At 48.0% G+C, this 12027-nt stretch overlaps 1 protein-coding gene across 1 annotated transcript in view; it reads right to left on the bottom strand.

Moving 5' to 3' along the window:
* Positions 1 to 12027, bottom strand: part of JARID2 (jumonji and AT-rich interaction domain containing 2) — a 351911-nt gene that overhangs the window by 69632 nt on the left and 270252 nt on the right. The gene's annotated exons all lie outside the window — the stretch shown is intronic.

The raw sequence follows: 12027 nt of genomic DNA, 5'->3' as shown, positions 1-12027 counted from the left end.
TGTGCCTGGGCACACCCTAATCACTACGCTGCAGGATGGAGAGTGGGGAAAGGGACTAGTAAATATGTAATTTACTGGTGCCTTCCTTTTTCTAAATGAACATTGTGAACACAACTAGGTTTACTATGCTTCAGTTTGTGAATAAAAAGGAAGCCGCTCAGCACAGAGCACTTCCCATTCATTCACTGTCCAGTGCAGCTGAGGCTGCAGAGAAAGACGTGTGTTTGAGCTTTGGGGTGCACACCCTAATGCAATGGGCTGCGCACACCTATGGTCCTTTTACATGGGCATTCAGTTTGGATCGGATCAGTCTGTCAATTTTTCAGACGGATCCAGACTTAACTACAATGCATGGCTATGGGTGCACCTGTTTACCTTTACATACACCTGAGTCAGTTTATGTCTACAGAACAAAAATGGAAAAAGGCCTGCGTCCTACTGTGTTTTTGTGGACATAAACAGAAGGCATCTGTTTCAGGTAACAAATATATACAGTTGCGTTCAAAATAATAGCAGCGTGATTTAAAAAGTGAAGCTCAAAATCTTTATAATAGTTTTATTTCCATACGCGCAATTGCACTGGGAACACTGCACAGTCTATTCTAAATCAAAGCATGAAAAAAAAATGTTTCAAATGTGTTATTACTTTACAGAAAGTGAAGAAAATTTTAAATTTTGTTTTTCCAAAAAACAGTCTGCATTTTCCTTTACAAACACAAATATTTACTGTATAAACTGAAAAATGCTTAAAGATTTAGCTTTCCTGTGAACTACTGAACATATACTTATTGAATAACCACTGTTTCTGAGAACTGCTTTACATCTGTGTTGCATGGAGTCAACTAACTTCTGGCACCTGTGAACAGGTCTTTCAGCCCAGGATGATTGCTCTACATTCCACAATTCCTCTGGATTCCTTGGTTTTACCTCAGAAACAGCATTTTTGATGTCAACCCACAAGTTTTCTATTGGGTTAAGGTCTGGGGATTTGGCTGGCCCTTGGGACAACTGGTCTTCTCTGAGAGGTAGCCCCCAAGTGACGTTTATGGCCAGCAGAGAATTGGAAGATCCTCGTTCTTGATTCCTCCTAGGAATCGCATAAGAAGCCTGAGCCGAGGATGATATTGGTCTTCCCGTGCCCCCAGGATGCATGCAGCGTCTGCCAGAGGAAGCTGTGAGCTCTCCACCAACTTCGGCATCTTCCTGTGGAGCTGAACCTGCTGAAGGAGTTACATGTAGGACTGTGCAAACTTGAAGGTGGATACCACCAGACTCAGAACCTGTATGCAAATTGGGAGAGAGAACTGCCTGTGTGACAGCAGCAGGTGAATTACGGCCTGTGGTTCCTAAAGATTGTCCAGAGGAAGGACCACCCTGGTCAGAATTTAAATCAGACCTAGGTAATTCAATTCCCTGGACAAGGATAGGGGGGATCTTAGGTAGTTCAGATGACACCCCAACCTCTGCAGGAAGTAAATCCGCACAACGGGACTCAGGACCTAAAAGGACAAAGTTTGCCCCTGTTTGATTACCCCAAAGAGGAATAATTTCATGGATCCCCTTGATGCTCAAGAAGGAGGTGCACAGGGCCGGAAACCAGCGAAGATCTCCCCCCACCCCAGTAATGGGTGAGAGCAGACTTTCATGCTGAAGGGGGTCTTTACTTGGGCGTCCAGAGAAGCCAGCTCTAGGCTTACCAGGCCAAGGTTGCTTGGAACCTCCTGGGGAAGACTTGAAGGATCCATTTCTCTTATTCTAAGTCCCGGAAGCAAGAAATAATGGGCTGAGGAGGGGCCCTGTCTGCGACAAGGCTCCTTCGCTTTACTAGATCGTGGCAGGAAGGTACTCATCCCTCCCGTGAGACCCTTAATGAGGTCATCTAGAGTAGCCCCAAACAGGCAATCGCCCTGAAAGGGCAGATCAATAAGACTTTTCTTAGTGGCTTGGTCTGCAGACCAATTCTTAGGCCACAGCACGCCCCTAATCACCACCGCTGAAACAGAACGTTTGGACAGCACAGGAGCTGTATTCCAAAGCTGCATCACAAATAAATTTGCGGCCAATGGACCAACTGGTCCGATAAATCAACATAAGCAGCGGGGAGCTGTTCACCCCACTCAGTTAGGGTCTGAGACACCAGGGCTGAGGCCAAGAACCAGCCATAGTAAACAGGCTGCATGCCACAGCCTCCGCTTTCCCTTCAGCGGAGTCTTTAAAGGACGGGGATTCGGGTGGACTAGTCCACTTTTTAAACGTGATTCCTCAAAGGGGTAACGTACGGCAAAACATTTGGGGATAACAAAGGGTAACTTTGGTTGTTCCCATTCCTTATAGGTAAACCTATCAAAATAAGGCACATAAGAAAAAACCTTTGGAGTGCGAGGTAACTTATGCATACCAAAAGACACAGCCATGTTTGTGGCCATATCAGCGGCATCCTCCATTTTTAAAGTCTCACGCACTGCAGTAATAAGTGCGTCTACCAATGCTATTTCTTTCCACGCTGCGACCATGGAGGAATCATCCTATTGGATGGATCTGGGGATGTGATATTAAGCCCCCCTGGATGGGCCGCGTTAGGTTTAGAATCAGATGAGACAGACTGAGCAGGGGATGCTTCCTCCTTGGGCTTTGCCCACACGCCACTTCCACCCGGGATACTAAGAACTGCAGGATCGCAATCAGCGCAACCATGGGAAGCTGGGGTTCTGAGGGACCAGCCACCCCCATGAGGGGGTCAGTGGGGGAGATGTGAGGCTCCATAGGGAAAGGAATACCTTGCAGTACAAACAATCTTTTGGCACCACTAAAGGATCCCCCCAAAGCTCAGGGTACCCATCATCAGAGAGAGAGAGATAACAGGGACCCCCAAGGACCCTATTGACCTGTGCACCGAAAATTCTGAAACAGCAACCCATCTGCTATATATGTCCCGGGACAGGAAGAGGAGACTGAGGAGGAAGAGGAGGAGCTCCGGCTTCTCCATGAGGTCCCAGCTGTCCCCAGTGTCTCGCTGACTAAGGGAAAATGGCCGCCATGACATCACCGGGCTACACATACATGGCTGCCAGCCAAGGATGCCCAAAGCATGCTGCCCAGGAACACACTGTGCCTTCCAAACCACTGCGCCCCCCCCAAAGATACTGTACTTTACCGGGCAGGGACAACATTTAGGCGAATTTCGCTATGCAATGGGGACCCCCCAAACTGCCCATACCCACACACAGTGAGGCATGTACCTAGGGGTCTCTGCAGCGCCCTCTGCACAGGAATTCCCCCCCATACTGGCAGGACAGGTCACACACCACCTCAAGACCCTTACAGAACGGAAATGGCAGCATCTCCGCCGCCAGCCCTGGGACCCCCACCAGTCTGCAGGGGGGGAGGGGGGGAAGCTCACTCAACTGAGGGACTTTAGGATGGGAGGAGGGAAATTGTAGGTTGGTCTGACCATCCCAGGAGGGTACCCACGTCCACCCCAAAACCGCCCAAAGGGGAGAGGGGACTGTACTTACCCTTCCATGGTGCGTGTGACACTCCAGACAGAACTCCTTGCCACTGAAGAAGGGGAGCTGTCAGCCAAGGGACCGCTACGACTCGGACCAGTGCCTGGTCGTATGCGACCCTGCGAGAGGTTTACTGAGCCAGCCTCTGTCTGTGAGGCTATGTCGTGGCCGGCCTAGTGCATAGCTGCGGTTTGCACGCGCTCGCTGGCTGGGCTGGGGGGGGGCAACTGGATCTAGATTGCCCAGGCAGTTGATTGTAGATCTCCCAAGGGAAGAAAACAAGATAGATGCAAGGAAGGAGAAAAAATTGCTAAGACCAAGAGATCCCAGCAGTCCTTACTCATGACTAGACAGATTTAAACTTATTACCTAGAGCGGGGGGGGGGGGGGTATATACCATCTGAGGATGGACCATGGGTGTAGCCAGGTGTTTTTTTTTCCGCCTAGTCCTACTCCTGGGGGTGGCAATATAACCCAGTAATTATGATTTATGGAGTGCTGTGTCTGTCGATGAGCGAAAGAGAAAAACCATCATCTGACTCCAACAGCCTGCAGGTCTTTTTTAATATATATTCAGCTGTAGCTCATAGCAGTCACTTAATATTTATATAGGTATATATTAAAACCTTCAATCTGTCACTAAAGCATTACAGCACAAAGGAAAACCCATAATAATATGCAGCTTATTCTATACTGCGTCCTAAAATGACCTCTACAATAATACATGGACTGCTGAGTTTCTTTCACATTTCACAATCCTGTTTCAAGCAAGTAGATTTATTTTGTTCCAGCAGCTTTGGACAGCACAACAAGAACATACATATCGTGTGCACCAAAGATTATTACAAGCAGCTGGCTGTGATTTAGCAGTGCAACATGGTGTAATTCAGGTCAGCTGCAACAATGGTTAAATGACTGGAGAAATGTACATGGACTATGGTACTGGCAGTATTCCGGGATTAACTTTCTGGAACATTTATTGTAGGAATCAATGCAGCAACTTTTCAGAACTGAAAACAACCCTGTTCTAAGTTTTTATGGTGGACGCTTGCATATGATGTCTATGTTACTGCACAGACACAGAGCTCTGCAGAAAGCCAAAATATTTGTGGAGGTTGAATTTACTTCCAACAAGCTAATTTTATTTTGCCAGAGATTTGTCTTTTTGTTATGGGTCATATACATAAACTGTGTAACAGAGAATCCATGTATCAAACATAAAAAACGTCAACAATAAATTCTATAGATTAGATAGTAAATAACAAAATTAGCTGCGCTAGGTTATTAAGTGTTCAAATCATAACAGTAAAGATTAGCTGCCAGCACATATATGTAGGAATAATGGCATAAAAAATATAAGTGTCACAAAAAGTGCAGCGCTAATACATGTCAGTCCATAAAATATCAATAAATCTTCAAAGCGGTTGCTGATAACTGAAGTAAAAGGGAAAAGGAGTGTCCAAAAGAAGTTGTCACCAACACCCATTTACACTGCCTCTTACCCCTTAATGTGGACCCCCAAAATAGAAGGCCAATGAGCACTGTCAGAATATTTCCGCTGAATCAGATAGCCAACTTCTCCCTAATGGAATAATGAATGGCTTGCCCACAGCGTCTTCCCCAGTCTTATTCAATGTAAAGGTACAAAAAGGGGGCATATCAAAGTGTAGTATATTAAAATAGGATAGTTTATTGATAAGAATATCGCATTCACTTGCCTTAGCCACGCCCCTGGCAACGTCATTGCTGTCAGTTTCCATGCTTAATGCCTGAATTTTTATACCTACAAGTGAGTGTGATATTCTTATCAATAAACTATCTATTTTAAATATAATACACTATGATATGCCCCCTTTTGTACCTTTACATTGAATGAGACTGGGGAAGATGCTGTGGGCAGCCGTTCACCTGGGAGAAGTTGGCTATCTGATCCAGCGGTATTACTCCAGAAATATTCTGACAGTGCTCGATTGACCTTCTTTGTTGGAGGTCCACATTAAGGGGTAAGAGGCAGTATGAATGGGTGTTGGTGACGGCTCCTTTTGGACCCTCCCTTTCCCTTTCACTTCAATCATTAGCAACCGCTTTGAAGATTTATTGATATTTTATGGATTGACATTTATTAGCGCTGCACTTCCTGTGACACCTATAGATTAGATAGGTTCCTTAACCTCTGGCTTAAGAGGTTTATGTGACTACAACATAATTTTTCATATGTCAAATCTATATATTCTTTAGAAAGTATCTACTGTAATCATCACCATAAGCTGAAGCTTTAAAAATGTGCAAGTTTTCTTAAAATGGATCAGTATTTGAATATAGACTGTGAGCGGTCAAAGACTGGGGGTCTCTTGTAGAAAAAGGGACTATGAGGATGTGCATATTCTCTGGCTCATAAAATCTACATCATCTTTGTCAATTTTTGTCTTGATTCTTCAAAGGAAGCACAGAATATGTAGCATAGGTAATAAAATCTATGCAGAGCAAATTATAAAAAGACTTACAATTACATATCTAGCTAATTTACCGAGCACATTTGTTAGGATAGCCAGACACACAAGCTTAAGCCTGATCCGTTAATTTTTAATTTTTTCCCAAAGTCATCAAAAGTAAGAGCCCCTGAAAGTAGTCTTATGGTGCCCTTAGACTTGGAAGTATGATCTGACATGCAGGCATGATCCAACCTCCCTTAAATAATTTGGGCCTGTTTTTTGACACATACATACACGCATGCCTGGTTTGCCTAAGCATGCTTGTTTACCTAAGGAACAAAATGTGTACAGGCAGAAAGAAGCAGCTTGGATATATTTTCAGGAACAAATATGAATAGATAACATTTTTAAAACAATCAATCTGCTTAAAAACAAAAAAATAACTGAATTTACAAATATGAAATGTTTCAGTATTAATGTAAAAGTTGAAAGTCCAGGCTCTAAGCTTAAGATGTCCCCCCCCCCCTCCTAACTACTAGTCTAACTACCCTGTAGACGGAAATGCTTAGCTATTCTCAGAGCGCTCTGGTCAGGTGATCTTCAAGCAGCCAGCTTCAGGGGAAAGGAGAGACAGCCAACATATGCCCTATAGTAAACCTATGAGTGACATTGTCGCTCAGGCATTCTATCATCCATTGTCGGCGCTCTTTCCTCTCCCCCCATCTGTCCAGACCTGCCCCACCTCCTGCCACCTGCCTTGTTACAGCGGTGGCCAAGTGGGTGACCTGGGAGAAGATACCCAGGCGGATAAGTGCCTCTGCCCCGCTGTGTTAAAATAGGACTGTGTAAGGGAGGCTACTGTAAGGTAAGAAGTTAAGGGGGGAGGGGCTATGACTGCAAGGGGGATTGTGATGAAGGGGGCTGTGGTGTGAAGGGGAAGGGAGGATGCTGTGGGACTGCTGTAAAGCAGGGACTGTAATGTAAAGGTGGGGGGGGGGGGGACTGTAATGTAAAGGGGAGGTGGGACAATGATGTGAAGGGGGTTTGTAATGTCAGGGCTCATCCACAACAAAACTCAATGAGGGAAACCCGTGTTCTTTGTGCGATTCCTGTACAAACACATTGGGTGTGTGATCTGCTGTGGGGGACAATATATTCCTAACATCGCAAAAGCAGTGAGTTTGCCTGCATTAAATTACATGGTACCGCAGTACCATGCAATTTAGTGCAGTGTATTTTTAAAAAGTAGTGTATGCACTACTTTTTGTGCAATCCAGTGTGATGTCAGTCTATTTAAATGATGGACAGCATATTCCTGTGCAATTCAGGTGTGTTCTGGCCCTCAAAGGGGACTGTGGACACCAATGTAAAGGGCTGGGGAACTGTGATGTTAAGGAGAGTAACTGTGATTTAAGGGGGGACTGAGGACACTGATGTAAAGAGGTAGCTATGACGTGAAGGGAGGGGCACTGAGGACACTGATGTGAAGAGGAGACTGTGATGTAAAAGGGGCAATGACATTTCTCTTTCGTCCACCGATGGACGTAGCTGCTGCTTTAAATCATAGATGGATGGGTAATAAGCCCCTCCCACTAGGAGTGACCAGGTAGAGCCAAAGGCTTTCACACGCCCAGGGGGGCGGGGTCCCTGGGTTATTACCCCTGGCCTCACTGTTGCAGGTCTTAGGAGTGGCCACACAGCTCCCTGCTGGGACCTGTTGTCCTAGCTCTTTTTTAAACGTATTAAAGGGATCCTTTTTTACTTTATTTTTTGTTGCTGCTGACTTCAGTTCCTGTGGAATGCCTTTTCGGACTGGCTATACGAGAGCCTTACGGTCTCCCAATCTGTGCCAGCGAGCGCTTGCTGGGTCTCCATAGCGACTATAGTCCCACGGACAAGGACTGGCATGTGGGTAAAACACCCCACTGGGACGCACACACCTGGCATGCCAGCGTCGCAGCGTGCCCCTTGGCCGACAGCGCCCTCACTTCGGTGCAGAGGCAGTCTGTCAGGATGGACGCCCACCCTCAGCAGCGTGGTCCGGTAAGTACAGTCCCCATATCTGATTAACGAGCCTGGGGCGGACGTAGGCACCTCCACAGGTGAGTAGGACCCCGGGTACCCATACCTCCTACCACCCTCCCCCACTATGAGGGGGTCACCTGGGACCTTCCCCTCCTACCCTGACCGCCAGACCACCTATAGTGGGGGGTCCCCTATGTAAATCGCATACCAGGTAGTCGACGGTGGGCGGGAGGCCTCGGAGGGGGGTACATGGTTGCACCTCATACCGCTACCCTGGGGGGGGGGTTTCATCCGCTGGGATGACCCCCGCCAGGGCCCCAAGGCCTGTTACTAGGGTAGGCCTCACTAGGCCCGAGGTCACGTGCTCATTGGCGCAAAGCTGCCAATCTGCCATGGCCTGCAGCCTTAACAGACCTCAGCAGCCTGCCTGGGTATCCCTATCACTGTAATGCTGGTGGCCATTTTGCTGGAGCCGGAGAGAAAAACAGCACAGGAGCTTCTGGCTCTTGTGGGCGGGGGAGTTTCCTTATACCTTCTCTTCTCCATGCTGCTGATGGACCTTGCTGTGTTCTCCATGTGGTAACTACTCTAGAGGAGTTTAATTACCCTGGCCTTCACCTTTTTATCTTCAGAGGGGTTTCAGGACTTTAGGGGGCTTGGGATTATCTGCTGGAGTAGCGATGCGTGCATCGCAATCGCCTCTTAAAGGAGCAGTGCACGTTGGTAGCGGCGGTAAACCCTTGCGGTGCAGGTTCCGGTGTTTCCCCGTTTCCTTGTCTGCGCTTTACATTCTTACTGTGCAATCCTACTGTTTGGCCATATGTCTAACATGGATTCCCCAAGTTTGTCTGCGACCCCCCGATGTATCGTTGGGGCCCGCTTCTAATGCTCATAATGTGACTTTATTGTCTGTGATGCAAGAAATGGCCAGAAAAATGGACAAAGTTATTGCGGCAACATTTACTAAGAAACTCCCTCGGCCCTCGCCTGTCTCATCTCAGACCTCAGATTCTGAGGCCGATATGGTCGCCGGCAACGCAGACCCCTTTTGGAGGATGCATCCCCGCATTGACTTTTCTGACGCGGAAGAGGATGTTTCCACACCCACCTTGGCACAGGAAAAGGTGCTGATAGATGCTTTGATATCCTCAGTGAGGGACATCCTAAAAATCACAGATGCGATTTCTAAATCGCAAGGAGCCTCGTTATCCTTTGAGGATACCTCAGGGCAAACAAATCGGCCAAGGTTTTCCCTTGTCCCGAAGTCTTGTTCGCCTTGTCCGAAGGAACAATGGCGGCGACCTAATCGCAGGCTTGCAGTTCCCAAATGTTTGGCTAGACGCTACCCATTTGAGGAAGAGATCTTACGCAAATGGACGGTCCCCCCTCAGGTGGACCCCCAGATATGCGGTATTCACAAGGCCTCGGTTTTACCGGTGGCAGAATTCTCATCTCTCCCTGATCCGGTTGACAGACGTATTGAGGTCTTATCCCGACACCTGTATACAGTAGTAAGATCTATTCTCCGGCCTGCTCTGACTACCATTCTAGTCTCTCAGACTATGTTTGAATGGGTAAAGGCTCTGAGAGAGGCACTGACGGTAACCCCTGAACTCGCTGACTAATTATCGCAGACTCTGCAGTTTGTGTGCGATGCTAACCTGGACGTTCTTCTGCTCACGGCCAGAGCATCAGTGGTAAGTGTGCTCATCAGACGTGTGATCTGGCTAAAGTCCTGTTCGACCAACCAGGCTTCTAAGAAGCTTTTGGCAGATCTTCCTTTTCAGGGTGATTGCCTTTTTGGTTCCTCCTTGGATGACTTGATCAAGGCGGTTGATGGGGGAAAGAGCACACTCCTTCCTCACTCAACTAAGGGTAAGTCTCCCTCGCATAAGCAAGGTCCTTCCTTTAAGCATATTTTTCGTGCGACTGTCGCAGAAAACCAAACAGACTTAAAGCGGAAAAAGATGCGGGAAACGGTGGGCTGGTAAGCTTAAATCCTCTGCCCCCAGCACCTCCAAACAGACCCCTTCTGCCTGAAGGGGCGCCCCCATCCACTTCAGGGGTGGGGGGATGTCTCAGTTTCTTCCCGGGGTCCTTGGACCTCACTGTTGCACAACAAGTGGGTCCACGAGGTAATTCAGTCCGGGTACAAGATAGAGTTTCGTTCCCGTCCGCCAGACAGATTTTTTCCCTCCAATCTTCAGCTGTTCCCAGACCGCCTTGCGGGGCTGCAAGAAGCGATTCGGGATATGCTGTCACAAGGCGTGATTGTACCAGTTCCTCATCAGGAACGCTTTTGAGGGTTCTATTCGAACCCGTTTACCGTTCCACGGAAGGAGGGAAAATTGCGTCCAATCTTGGCCCTCAAAACTCTGAACTGCTTTGTGCGCGTCCAGAAATTTTGCATGGAGTCCCTGCGGTCAGTGGTGGCGTTTTTGCATCAGGGGGACCTGCTGGCCTCGATCGATATCAAGGATGCCTATCTCCATGTCCCTATTTGCCAGGGTCATCAACGATTCCTCTGTTTCGCGCTTGGCAAGGACCATTTTCAATTTGTGGCTTTACCGTTTGGTCTCGCCTCTGCTCCCAGGGTCTTCACCAAGGTGTTAGACCCTATCCTGGCTCTGCTACGACAGAGAGGAATATCGATTCTGGGGTACCTGGACGATCTTCTTCTCCGAGCGTACTCATCTGTGACATTGGAACGGGATTTGGAGGTGACCATTCACACTCTGAAGCAGTTTGGTTGGAATCTCAACCTTCAGAAACCTGCCCTGGTTCCAACAACCAGACTGGAGTATCTAGGGATGATCCTAGATTCAGCTTTGGCAAAGGTATTTATACCTCCTGTGAAGTTACAGAATTTAAAGCGGAGTTCCGGGCACAGAAAACAATTTTCACTGAACATACCCCCGGGACAGTCAGGGCTAGTACATTCCACAATGGCTAGCCTCTGATCTGTCCCGGTACTGGGCACCCTGAATGTTCAAGGGACCCGGAGGGTGGAAGAGTCCAAGCTCCCGATCAACGTTCTGGAACGGAGAGCAATTATGTTGAGCCTGTTCCACTGGACGAACAATCTCAAGGGGTGTTCTGTCCGAGTCCAGTCCGACAATGTCATGGCCATGCCATGTGTCAATCATCAAGGGGGCACCAGGAGTGCCCTGGCGGCTCTGGAGGTAGCTGAGATCCTGTGCTGGGCAGAGGACTACGTCCCAGCCCTATCCGCCTTGTACATTTCCGGCGTAGACAATTGGCAGGCGGACTACCTGAGTCGCCAAACCCTGGATCAGGGAGAGTGGTCGCTGCATCCACAAGTGTTCCACCAGCTGTGTCTCCGGTGGGGGACACCGGATATGGACATGTTCGCCTCCAGACAAAACAGGAAAGTTTCAAAGTTTGTGGCTCGGTCCAGAGATCCTATGGCCAATGCAGTAGACGCCATGGTGGCTCCCTGGAGCCAGTACGGGCTAATTTATGCATTTCCTCCACTAAAACTTTTATCTCGACTGCTACGCAGGGTCGAGTTGGAGGGGATTCCGGTAATTCTGGTGGCTCTGGATTGGCCCCGGAGATCCTGGTACGCCGACGTGATTCGGCTGAAGGTCGCAGGTCCGTGGACACTTCCTCTGCGGGAAGATCTTCTATCTCAGGGTCCGTTCCTCCATTCTGCTTAACAGTCGCTGGCTTTAACGGCTTGGCTGTTGAGAGCAAGATGTTAAAGGACAGGGGTCTGTCCGATTCTGTGATCCCTACCTTACTCAAGGCTAGGAAGTCCACTTCTCGGAAGATTTATCATCATACGTGGAAAGCGTACATTGCTTGGTGCGAATCGCTGAAGCTGCATCCTAGATCCTTGCTTTTAGTAGGATCCTGACCTTTCTACAGAAAGGGGTTTCCAACGTTTGGCGTTGGGCACTCTTAAAGCGGAGTTCCACCCTAAAATACATTTTTTAACTAAAAATACCCCTAGGACAGTCAGGGCTAGTGTATTTAAGCAACGATAGCCTCTGAACTGTCCCCTGTTTAACTTACCTGTAAGAAGAAAAATATACCTTGAA

The sequence above is a fragment of the Pelophylax lessonae genome (genome assembly GCF_965119305.1).
Source record: "Pelophylax lessonae genome assembly, chromosome: 5".
Lineage (NCBI taxonomy): Eukaryota > Metazoa > Chordata > Amphibia > Anura > Ranidae > Pelophylax > Pelophylax lessonae.
This window is presented reverse-complemented; position numbering and strand designations above follow the sequence as displayed.